The 13,508-nt window shown below is 43.6% G+C and overlaps 1 long non-coding RNA gene across 1 annotated transcript; it reads left to right on the forward strand.

Moving 5' to 3' along the window:
* Positions 1–366: 366 nt before the first annotated feature.
* LOC137512244 (uncharacterized) lies at positions 367–5,392 on the forward strand. Its single transcript, XR_011020517.1, has 2 exons — positions 367–920; positions 3,010–5,392. It is a non-coding gene; the product is annotated as an uncharacterized lncRNA (long non-coding RNA).
* The last annotated feature ends 8,116 nt before the right edge of the window (positions 5,393–13,508 follow it).

Genomic DNA, 13,508 nt, shown 5'->3' on the forward strand with positions numbered 1-13,508 from the left:
CACAAGCGATTGCAGAAGGCGTTCCAGGATCAAGAAAAGGCGGAACAGGCTCAACTTGAGGTTGAGGGACGCTGCCTGATGCTGGAATATAGTGGTTCCCCGTTGAAGCGGGTGATGTTGTTGCTCTCTCTAGATGTAGATAAGACTCTAGAGGGGGGCCCTGTTAAGGCGGGGCATGATGTCGCTCTCAGGCGGCATAGTGGGATGTTGTTGACAGCTTATAGAAAGCTTCAACAAAGATTGTGTAGGTTGAAAGAATCAGAATCCCTCAATGTTGTTACTTTACTTGAGGGTATTCCTGTTGGAAAAAGGCTAGTCCTGTTAGGAAAAGGAACTAGAGTAGGATGACAGAGTGATAATTGCACAAGTGTCATCACAGGCAGCTGCAGATAAATACCAACATGTAACAGAATCTGCAGCTGGTAAAATAAATGTACTGGAGGAAGTAGCTGGGGAAGAGGCTCCTGTGATGACACATTTTGGATTGTTATCAGTGGAGCAGGGAGCTTCTGTAAATAAAAGGAAGCCAAACTCTGCCACTGATCATTGCACAAGAAATAGGACAATGTGCATTGAACTGGAATTGGAAGTGTTTAGCACAAAAGTATTTTGTTCCATTTGAAAAGATTAGGAATAGCTGGGAACTTTCTTTAGGTTGTTACTGCTGTTTTTGTCCCTCTTAAGGAAAACCCCATATTTTTAATGATAAAATATGGATGGGAAAAAGGGGCAGAGAGTAACCTGACAGTGAATCTCAGCTTTTACTACTACGGTTTTTAATACAGTCTGTGTCTTTGTTGGTAGATTTCGGAGTATAATCTTGGAGTGCTGTGTTTAAACTTGTAAAGCAAATTCCTTAAAGTGACAGTATCTGACTGCACTTGCAGAGTTGAAATGGTAATATAATCTGGACAAGACAGGTGGGTTAACATTGTTGTTTCTAGTGAATGTTTTATATGGTGAATCCGTTATAGCGAGTCCTGATTAATCGTGTATTCATATGTCTGTTTTTTGTTTAATTGAATGCATAGAGGAATGTTTTTTTTTAAAATGCATTTGTGCACGGGCGGTGAGTGCTCCTAGGGAATGTGTGTGAGCCAGTGAGTGTTTGAGATGCTGCTCTCCTCAACTGGGGGCGCTTGGCAAGCATTATTTTTTTTCATTCAGGAGTACATGCTGTAAAAAAAAATATTGACCTTTAACTCTTACTTCATGGGATATGCGTCTTGTTTGATAAAATAAATGGTTAAAGAGGTGAGAAATAGTAAAGCAACTTTCTTGTGTGCGTTGTGTGTTGTGCTGGGTTTTGCTAGAACTTCCAAATCCCTGCAAATGCTCATTTTTTTTTTTTTTGGGTTACAGGGTTAAATGTGATTATGATGTCACGGTGACATCTGTGCCAGCAAAACTTTTCCCCTGGTTTCTAGCTATAATTGTGCAGGAGTGAAATTGTTTACCTGTTGAGCTGAAAGCTAGATTAGATGAGACTGTGTGAAAGAAATAGAACTGTGAAGTCTATTATGGCAATGTAGCATGAAAATATTGCGTAATTAGACTGGAAAACCTTTTTATATAATATGCCTGTGTCTCTGCGTCTATTCAGAGTTTTTTTTTTTTTTTTTAGCACTGCACATGTGCAGGGAGGGGCGCAGAAACACTGGGGAAAAGTTGAGGGGGGATAGGGCCAGAGGCGGCCAGCGTGTGCGCAACGGTGTATGAGGGCACGCGCGTGGCGGGTGCATGTGCACAGCGGGCACATGCATGCGCAGCGAAAGGCCTAGCTTGGTTTTTTTTTTAAACGGGCCAAGGTCATTAGTTACTAAATGAGATTTGTTTGTCTTGCAGAGAAATGTCTGGTTTCTCTAGGGTTGAATGTTGTACTGATTAGCTGAATGGCGTGAAGTGGCAGAATGTGTTGATGATGAAGTGTGAATTGAGTTGTTTCTAATGAATTGTATGAAGTTTGCTTTGAGACCTTACTGATATAGTGTATTATATGTTTAAGAATACCTCTGTTAAAGATGCTAGAATGTATGCATATGCTAGTTTAGAATAATACAAACTGTGAAGATAACAGATTTTTGTTTATACCAGAAACTAGCTGGTGGGGTGGTTAAAGTAGAAACGATTTCTTATTGAAAAATGCATAAGGATGCGGTAGCTCCATATAGGGGAAAACCTGTATCAGCTGGGTTGGATTTGCATGCTTTAGAAGTTGTTATCATTAACCCCTCACAGGTTACAACCATTCCCACAGGTATAGGATGTAAAATACCTGACTAACATTATGGGCAAATAGCTACCCAATTCAGTTTTGCTCAGAAAGGAGCTATAGTAATAGGAGGAGTAATTGACTCCGACTATCAAGAATAAATTAAAGTGATCATGATTAACCTGGGAAATAGTGAGTTAATTATTGGAAGAGGAGAGAGGATGGGTTAAAGTTTTTAGGGGAGGACACTGTGTATACACAGGCCAAAGAGTTGTATAGCCCAGGTTCTCCTGAGGGCCCTTTTACACTTAATGCGCTGGTATGCATTAGTAGTAGTACGCATACAATTTTGTTGTTGTTTGTTTTTTCTTGTTTTTTGTTGTTGTTGTTTTTTCCCCAATGGCAATGCACTGTGAAAAGATTTCAATGTTTTTTCAGTGTATGGTGTGAAAGAGGCCATAGGGGGACACGGACGCTGGACTGTACATCAGTTGTTATTTTTTGATTACAGTTAACAGCAGCTGATTAAGTGTAAAGGGACCCTAATTCCTTTATTTGTAGAGAGGGAAGCCCATCAGTAAAGGGTGATGAATATTTTGGTTCTACTAATACAGTAAATGTTGGAGCTAAAATGTGGGTCAGAATCCCCAAGGACCGCCTCCTCCAGCAGATGTGATTGCAGTAAGCAAGGACCGAACTCTGCTGGTAATGAGGCCAGAACAGAAAAAGTGGGAATATATCCCACAGGAAAAATGTTATTTGCAAGAATAAGTCACACTTGTTTGGGTTTTTTGCAGATTGATCTCCATGTCTATGGCATTGTCCTTGGAATCCTTGGTATCGTGTGGTTGGAAAGCTGTTGCGTTAATGCAAGGACTTCAGGTATTCGAGTAACCGATACAGGGGATCCACGGTGACTTTCGTGTGGGGAAATAAAACCAAGAGTTGTCTACAGAGAAACTTTACCGGTAATGCTAGGCAAGCATGTGACGTTCTCAATGTTACTTTCAATGGAACATGTCTCGGTGGGGCCTACTTTGATATTTGTGGATATGATGGATGCTAAAGTGGACCCTGGGCATATAAAGAGACTACCTTCCACTTGTGTAAAGGTGGGGCAACATGCCTAAAAGACTGTGATTCATGCTAAAATCACGTTTCCAGCTGCCATAAACTGTTCTAAACCACACCAAATACGGAGAGAGTGGTATGACACTTTGTTAGGAGGATATGGGACATTGACTGGAACTCTTAATAGTCTTGATATTGAAACATTAGCAAATAGATTGCATAACGCTGGAAGTAAAATAAATGATGTCTTAACTTTACAAGCTAAATAGATGCCAACTATATGGGCGCCATTTAAAATTACAAGCTAAAATAGATGATGATTTGCTTGATTTAATTAACGCAAGTGCCTCTGTTATGTATGAAACAGATGTTGATATAACTAGAATTGTAAACTGGACTATCTGTTCCATGCAAACCTTACAACAGCAACAACAGAAAGGGTTATTTCAAACTATGTTGTTGACTGGAAATGAGGAGGTTTGGAGGACCGTGTTCAGTTCCATGATAACAACTGATCACTGGATAGATATCAAAGCACCTAAAGTGATGTGCAATGATACATTTTGCATGGGACAATTAACACTTTACAATGTTACTAAAAGTAGTATAATGTGTAAGAATGTCATTTTGCCATTATTAATTGGGCCAGAAGGTGATCAGCACTTCTGGGTACCTACGTTTTATGGACAGGTTATTGATGACAGCAACAGAACAGATGATTTGACTTTTTGTGATAATACTTTAAACAGTAAAATATGTAAGTTACAGTCTACTGTATATGAACCTTGTTTGTTACAGAACACTGTAAACAAATGTGGGTGGACCATAATGCCTATAACATACCGCCGGATGGTGGAAATAACACCTCAAGTGGTATGTATAGTGACAGATCGTCAGGTGGTCCCTAAAATGAGGGTGCCTTTTGCAGGATGCATACACAATATCACTGTATTCCAATGGGAAAATGAAACTTTTATGTTGATGCCCGATATAGCGTTAACTACAAAGGTTTCCTGGCAAGGCCAAGGTTTGGAAGTTCCCAATTGGGATCTAAACCTGACTAAACTAAAGCGGATTGTTGAAAAATCTAACGGAAGTGAAAAAGTGCTATTAAAAAGTTGAATAGAAGTATAATCGTACACCAGCTCAGTACTACCGTGATTGCAAACAAAATTGTTAAAGTGGGCTCTGCCATAGCAGATGCCACCTCTCACCACTGGTGGGATGTATTTATGGGTTATTCGCCATCAGCAGAAACAATGATGAAGTGGATAGTTCATCCTATTTTTGATTGTAATGATTGTTATAGTTATCCTATCCAGATGGAACTGGTATGTGGCATATGGGATCTGTTGTAAGAGGAAAAAAGTTGTCATGGTTTCATATGTTAATGGTCATCACTAAGGACCGAATGTGATACAAGTCTGAAGAGTCTGTGTGAATGACTGGCTGTTAGGTAAGAAACACATTAGCAAGCTAGTCTGCAGGCAGATAGGACATATTTTGATCTTTTAGTAGTGATGCACCATTCTCCATAAGAAAACCATTGACAGAAGAACAAAAGGTTACTGCAAGTTATAAAAACATACGGCTGTGCGCTGTGTTCACGCGGTTATCACGAGGGATGAATCATACTTCCACGTTGTGGATAGGCTGAAGGACGAACCCACCCAGTCACAACAAGTACTGAGCATGCGTGGCACGTGATATGGTTATATAACATTGTGTTGCAATAAGCGCGTAACCCTGAATTAACTGTTTCAGGGAATGCGCAACTTAACTAGAACTAGTTCTATTTATGAAAATATTGACTATAAGTCATCCAACCATAGTGAAGCTCATGCCTGTGCATCCCCAGGATGCAATAGGGAAAATGGGTGGAGCTATGAGTATAAGAAAGAGAGATTTCCCTTGCTCTGATGGGACTCCTACACTGCTGACGAGCCGTGATGGTTGTATGCGCTGCCTCCTGACGATCGCTGGTCCCCCGATACGGAGTGATGATGCAATATCCGGTAATGTATTGATTCTTTACTCTATTACTTATCCATGATTCACTGCTATACCTGTAAATAATGTAAATAATTGAATAAATATCCTAATACAGTGTGAAGTCGTAAGCTATGTATTTACCTAGTCTGTGTGCTAGTGTGAGTCGAGTGTGAGGCCTTAGCAACGCCAAAAACATAGCATTACAGTAGGGTCCAAGCTGTATCCCAGGGCCTCAGCATTATATAGGCCACCTGTTACAAACCATGGGGCCATATGCTGCAATTGGGCCGCAAGATAATAATGCTGCATTGAGGGAAGAGCAAGGCCACCCATATCTTTGGGATTAATAAGCAAGGTATGTTTAATTCTAACACGTTTATAATTCCACACGAATGCAGAAATGAGTGAGCGAAGACGCTTGAAAAAGTGCATTGGAATGTAAATGGGGGATTGGTGCAAAATGTATAAGATTTTGGGTAGCAACACCATCTTAACCAGACTAATTTTACCTGTAATTGATAGATACAACTTGGACCACGTTTTGCATTTGGATTGGACTAGTTATAGTAGTGGGAGAACTTCTGTGTGTAGGTATGTGCAGGGAGGCAGACTGATTTGGACCCCGAGATACTTAAATGACTGAACTATACGAAGTTCATGGTTAAAGAGAACCCGAGGTGTGTTTAAAGAATGTTATCTGCATACAGAGGCTGGATCTGCCTATGCAGCCCAGCCTCTGTTGCTATCCCAAACCCCACTAAGGTCCCCCTGCACTCTGCAATCCCTCATAAATCAGAGCTGTGCTGTGAGGCTGTGTTTACATCTGTAGTGTCAGTCTCAGCTGCTCCCCCGCCTCCTGCATAGCTCCGGTCCCTGCCCCTTTCCCTTCCCTCCAATCAGCAGGGAGGGAAGGGATGCAGGCGAGGACTGGAGTTCTGCAGGATGCGGGGAGAGCAGCAGACTGACACTATAGAGATAAACACAGCCAGCTCTGACAAGCTGTTTGTCAGCAGTGTGGCTGTGATTTATTAGGGATTACAGAGTGCAGTGGGACCTTAGGGGGGTTTGGGATAGCAACAGAGGCTGGGCTGTATAGGCAGATCCAGCCTCTGTATGCAGATAATATTCTTCAAACCCACCTCGGGTTCTCTTTAAGGGAGCCAGCTTCGACAGGAGGTCGATCTATGTTCATAAGAACCGACTTGGTTTTGTTAAGTTTAAAGAAAACCTGAACTGAAATTAAAAGCCAAAATAAACATGCACAAGTCATACTTACCTCCCATGTACTCTACTTATCAATCTCTTTCTCCTCTCCTGCGTCCTATTCGTCCACTGTGATCAATTAAATTCTCTGTCCTCCATTTTGAAAATGGCCATTACCCCATAACAGCTTCCTGGTCAGTACACAGTTAAACTGTAACATCGCCACTTGAGCCATAGGGAAACATGGACACATCAGTTCTCCTCTCAGCTATAACTGACAGCAACTGATATATAACTGACAGCAACTGATATATTTCAGTTCTGACAAAATGTTGTCAGAACTGGAAGGGATTATTGTCAGAAGAAAATGGTGAGCTTCTGAGAGGAACTGATGGCAAGGTAACTATGTAATGTTCATTTGAAGTTACCTCAGGTGTTTATTTTAAATAATTTTACTCAGTACAGGTTCTCTTTAAGGCCAGAATAATAACCTGATTCTTCAATAATGTCTAGGGCATTGGTCAGTTATTCCCCCGGGTCGGCAAGATAGAGGATCGTGTCGTCGGCATAGAGCCCTATCTTTTCCTCTGTGTGCGCAGTGGAAAAACCTTGAATCTGAGGGTGGGATCTAATACGGCATGCCAGGGGCTCAACAACTAAAGCGTACAGTAGAGGAGAGAGAGGGCACCCCTGACGCGTACCACGTTTTAGGGAGAAGGATTCAGAGATCCAACCATTAGTACATACCCTAACCTTGGGAGACTCATAAAGCAAGTGTACCCATTTGCAAAAGGATTCTCCGAATCCAAACCTGGCAAGGACTGCCCTAAGATACGGCCACTCCACCGTATCAAAATCTTTGGCCATATCCAAGGAGGCCACTACTCTGGTTCCTGAGTTTATATGTTTAGCTTGAATATTTGTCCATAGGCGTCTTACATTCCTAGCGGTGTTCTGGCCAGGCATAAAGCCAGTTTGGTCTGAATGTATGAGAGATAGTATTACTGAGTTTAGCCTAATAGACAGAGTTTTAGCTAGTATTTTAATATCGGTTGGTAAGAGGGAGATTGGCCTGTATGAATCACAATATAGAGGGTCCTTGCCAGGTTTGGGTAGGACAACAATCAAAGCCTCCTGCATAGAATTAGGAAGAGAACCAGATTCAAATGCGTCTGTGAATGTCTGCAACAACAGGGGGGTTATAACCTCATCGTATTTTTTATACATTTCAATAGGAAGGAAATCAAGGCCTGGGGCTTTTTTGTTTGGAAAGCTCGCAATTGCTATATTCAATTCTTCCAATGAGATAGGAGCATCTAATGCTTCTCATTGTTCCGCTGATAGGTGGGGTAGTTGGATTTCTGCTAGGTAAATCTCGGAATCCGTCTGAGTAGCAGGGGTACTGCTGCTGTATAATGATTCATAGTAGTCGTGGAATGTCTGATTAATTTCAGCGCTGCCTGTCACTGTTATTCCTTGGCCGTTATTAATGTGAGTGATTACTGGAGGGGAGGTGTACGTCTTGGAAATTTTAGCCAGAAGGGTGCCCGCTCTCTCCTCCTGTTCAAAGAAGGCTTGTTTATTGAAAAATAGCTTACTTTTAGTAATTTCTTCTATAAGGCTTTATGATTGCCAAGCGCTGTACGCCAAGCTTCTAGGTGGGTTGGGTCACGACTAGAGAAATATAAGTTGCGTAGGGTGTCAGCTTGATGTATTAGGTCTTGTTCACTCTTTTGGGAGTCATTTTTGCAATTTGCCACTGCCGCTATAAATTCCCCCCTCAAAAAGGATTTAAAAGTGTTCCATACCAACGACACATTCTCCTCCTCTCTGTGTATATATAAAAAATCATTTATATGCTTGATTATTAGGTCATGAGATGTTATAAGATTTAGCCAAAACGGGTTCAGCTTCCAGAAGCGCAAAGGCAGATAGGTGTATGATCTGAAACTAGTCTAGGCAGCATGTCTACCTTTATGGTAGCTTGAAGGAGTAAGGGAGAAGTGAGGAAGTAGTCCAGGCGAGAGGAAGCAGCATACGTGGCAGAGTGGTAAGTGTAACTACATTGGGCTGGGTGGAAATGACGCCAAGCGTCCATGTAATGCATTTCTGACATGAGGTTTGCGAAATTAGTGCGTTTATCTTGCTTGGGGGGGTATCTGTCATATTGCGGGTTACAGACTGCATTAAAATCTCCCATCCATAATGTATAATCACTGGGATGTGCAAGAATAAACTGCACACCTTCCTTAATAACTAAGGAGTTATATGGGGGGGGGGGGGGGGTATATAGATATTAAGGAGTAACATGGGGATACCGGAGATTTTGCAGTGCATAAAGATGTATCTCCCCAGGTAGTCCTCTTTAACTGTCAGCGCTTGAAATGTAAGGGATTTTTTAATGAGTAAGGATACTCCTCTGGAGTACTGGGAATAAGAGGAAGCTTATTGCTTTAATGCTTGCGTTCTGCCGCCTGTAAGGTGAGTTTCCTGGAGTGCTATAATATCGGGTTTATGGCGCTGCAAGTATGTCATAATCATCTGATGTTTCATGGAGTCATTTAGACCGCGGACATTCCAGCTAATAACTTTTAATTTGGGTAATGCCATTTGCACTGTTCTCTATGTAACTGATGGTTATGCTTTGCCCATAAACTTTGGATGAAGTGGAAATGATACCATGACCGGTGGTTTGGATTTACCTGAACACATATTAGATCATAAACCTTGTAAGAAAAATAAAAACACCCAACAACCCTTATCCCGCCCTGACCCATCAAAACGTAGATAGGTCCTTATCCCAAAACCAAAACCTCAACACTTATCAAGCAAGCTACAGCGGGTGCTGTCGACACTGCTTGGGGGGAAACCGATATGTTCTCAAGTCCACCCGAGGCGCGAGGGACCAGTGACCACCACTCCGTAAAACGAAGTGTGTAATCACTCACACCAAGGGGGAGAAGAACTGGTAAAGATTATCAAAACAACTCTATACGGGAAATAGATGCGGGGGGGGGGGGGGGTATAACTCACCACTGCTACGTGCTGAGCTCCCGCTTGTAGCAGAGTGTAGGCAAAGCCTGAGGTATCTTAAGGGTTTAAAAGCACAGTAGTACCATTTATGCCCCTGAAGTAATACTGGTAACCTTAAAGAGAAAATCATGTACTGTTTATATGTCATTATGTGTCTAGGAAAGTTGCACTGAACACAGAGACTAATGTCCCTTTTAAACCTAAGATATGCTTAGCTAAGAAAAGGTTGGATTCAATCTCTTCATACGTCTTTCCCTCGCGCTGCAGGAGGGGAGACACCCCGGTATTTTCTGGAAAAGGGAGATTAGGGAGCCCAGTGACGGGGAGTGACATAGCACTCCGGGGTGTAGGCAGCAATGGATGGGATATAGGGTAGCATAGTAAGGGAATTTGGGTTGGGCGTCTCCCGACCCAGCAGCGCGCTGAAAACTTCACCTCAATAACTATACAACTTATAACATGGTTCAACTATAGGAACATCTTTGATCATGGACCTAATGCAGCAATAAACAATAACATCAAGCATACAAGTGCATAAGCATGTAGAATATGTGAGAAGCCATCGCAATGTATAGGTACAGTTAGCCACTAGCACAAGCCATGGAGTGGAGTTATAGATTGCCAAGTGACTGGGTTTAACGGATACTGGACATATCCGCCATGCATATGGAGATGGGGCTCAGTACATTACGTAGGTTTACAGTCACCGTGTGTGTAGATCATTTCCACATGAACTTATAATGATGGTAATGGGGTTGCAGATATTGAGCCACACATGAAAAAGTTCCTAAGAGGGTCAAAAATAAAAAAGAGAGTGGAAAAATAGGGAAAAGAGATATACTTCTATTAAGAGTTCCGTGATGCCAGCTCGCGGGGGTGACGGTATTGGCAGCAGATAGTTCGTAAGGGGAGCAGATTGAGGGTCATACTCACGACCGATGAGGACTTTTGGGAGAGCCTGTTGATGACGTTGGAGCACCAGGCCTAGTGTCTATCCAGCTTTGCACTGCCTCAGGAGTGGTGAAAAAGTGAGTGCGGTCTCCGTCAATCACGCATAGCTTCGTGGGGTAGAGCATCGCATACTGGAGACCCATATCCCGCAGTCTCTTCTTTGCATTAGTGAATTGTGCTCTCTGTCGTTGCAGATCGATCGAGAAATCAGGGTAGAAGGAAAGGCGCGCATTACTGTGTGTGACTTCCCCCTTGTCACGCGCTGCTCGCAGTATGGCGTCCCGGTCTCGATAATTAAGAAGTTTCATGATAAAGGTTCTTGGCACCTGGCCCGGAGCCGGGATTTTGGCTGATGCTCTGTGAGCCCGCTCAATAATAAAGGCTGTTGAAAACGTTGATCTGCCAAAAAGATCTATTAAAAGTTGCTCTGCAAAGTTCTCAGGGGTGCTGCCCTCTACCTTCTCCGGTAGGCCCACAATGCGGATATTTGAACGTCTATTACGGTTATCAAGGTCTTCGTGACGTTCCATTCAATATGCGGACATCCCGCTGGGTTTGAGAGGAGTCACGCTCTAGGGGCTTCACCCTATCTTCAATGGCGCTCACCCGGTCTTCCACCGATGTGACTCTAGTGCGCAGCGTCTGCATGTCTGCCCTGAGCAGCAAGACGTCAGATTTCACCTCCTTCAGCCTGGTAGTGATATGGGTAAGTGCCTCCTGGCAGGTCGTTTTCCCCTGAAGGTTGTCTTTCAGAGAGGGCTGCGGAGTTTCGTCTTCTTCCGCGATGACTCCATCACGGCTGTTGCCATCTTGAGAATCCAGCCTGAACTTTTGTAACTTGGCTACCGCCTCAGATCCACGTCGAGACATCGTGCAACTAGGTCCAGTGGTCAACGATACCTTTATCCAGGTGCAGGTGTAGTTTATATATCTGTGGAGCTTATAGGCTTCACATACGGATACGTTTTTCGGGTAATGAAGCGGGAGCTCGCCGCTGCTGCGTCCTACTCCATGGACTTCCGGTCACGCCACCCTGGCGCCTAACCTTAACCCCTCCATGGTGGTGCCTAACCTTAACCCCGCCTGGTGCCTAACGTTAACCCCTCCGTGGTGGTGCCTAACCTTAACCCTGCCTGGCGCCTAACCTCAACCCCACCATGGTGGTGCCTAACTTCAACCTCCCATGGTGGTGCCTAACCTTCACCCCCCATGGTGGTGCCTAACCTTAAGCCCCCAGTAATGCCTAAATTTAACCCTCCCATGGTGGTGCCAAAATTTAAACCCACCCCTCATGGTGGTGCCTAACCTTAATCCCCCTTTCTCCTGAAGGATATAACCAGTATTTGGCATGTTAGCCAATATGCATGTGTTCATCTTTTTACACAGACAGCTCTAGAGCCCTTTTCAACAGATATCTTGTAAACTGCTCCTATCTATGGCACAAAGCACTCAATCATGTAAATTACACCCTTTCCTGATAAATGACTCATAGATAAAACAATCACTATAACAGCAATATAAATTATATTGCTGTTTATGTATTGGTAAATAATGAGTGTACAGTTAGGGCCCGTTTCTACTAGCGCGGAAACCGGGCCGAATCCGCAGAGCTTCCCTGCAGGCAAATCGCGCAGGGACATTCTGCCATAGGAAACAATGGCGGCGCCGGCCGAATCACTTACCTTAGCGATTCGGCCGACATTGCCATCAGTTTCCGTGCGGGAGGCTGCAAATCCCATAGCCGTGCATGGCACAGCTTATGGGATTCGGCAGCGTTCCCGCAGATGAGGAAGTGCCGCCGCGCATCTCCCAGCACGTGAGAAGCCCCACCCACCTCATGGGAAGCTCCACCCCCCACCTAGGACAATTTGAAGTAAAGAAGCTCCAGACAGGAATCCTAGTCTGGTCATTCTGTCAGCTGTGTTTCAGCAAGTAATCTGGAGTCTACCTGATAGCTGCACCCAAGGTCACCTCTCCCTCCACCTAGCAACCACTATGATCTCTCCCTTTCCAGCACTAGCAGTGATCCTGCCTCCCCAGCACCCACACTGTCCTATCCCTCCCCCAGCACCCACAGTGACCTTTCCCTCCCCCTAGCTGTAACCCTTCTGTCCCCAGCAGCACTCACAGGGACCTCCCACCCCCCAGCAGCACCTTCAGTGAACTCTCCCATTGCCAGCACCCACAGTGATTTATACCAACACCCAGCATCCACAGTAACTTCTCCCTGCTAATGCTTAGCAACCACTGCAAATTGGCAACCACTTCTTTGCCTGAAAGGAAGCATAGGTGCTGATGAAGAAGGACAGAGGTCCCAGAAATTATAGTTGTGCTTATGCCTACATCAAGCTTCACTATGCCCATTCTAATAGTGGGCACCTATCACTGCTGATCTGAGGGTAGTGGAGCATAAAGACTTGGTTGGAAGGGGACACAAAGTCTGCCTGGTACTGCTATAAAGGAAGGAGGGGGGGGGGGCAAAGACTGCCTAATACTACTTTCTGGAGTCGGGGTATTACATACACAACCCACGATTGATTGATTGATTCATTCATTCATTCATTGGGGCCCCTTTTTCAAATTTGGGCACCCCCCCTTAAAGATCCGTTGCACAGCCTTGCTCATGAGTGCCTTCATACTGAAGGTACACCGAATACAAGCTGTTGTAGGTGGCACTGGAAGAAAGATTTTACCACCTATCTTCGCCAAGTGTGAACCAGTATAGATTTTTGTGGCTTACAAAGGCAAGAGAAAAACAAACAAACAATCAATCTACAGGAGACTTGTAAAAGGAACAATATTTTTTAAGCATCATGAAAATGCACACTGACATCTTTTCATATTTGCTGCCTTGAACAATTTTAAAGGCATGTTGCAAATCATTTACTCATGCAGTGAGCCAGAACCATGGTCTGTTGCCATGGCTACTATTTATTCTGAGTTAGAGCACATCACAATGCATATGATTACAGGTTTACAAAGAAAAACAAAGATAAATATTTTCCCAGATTATTTCTACAATTATTTTGTGTCAGTTGAAAAGATA

Source organism: Hyperolius riggenbachi, chromosome 1 (genome assembly GCF_040937935.1).
Source record: "Hyperolius riggenbachi isolate aHypRig1 chromosome 1, aHypRig1.pri, whole genome shotgun sequence".
NCBI lineage: Eukaryota > Metazoa > Chordata > Amphibia > Anura > Hyperoliidae > Hyperolius > Hyperolius riggenbachi.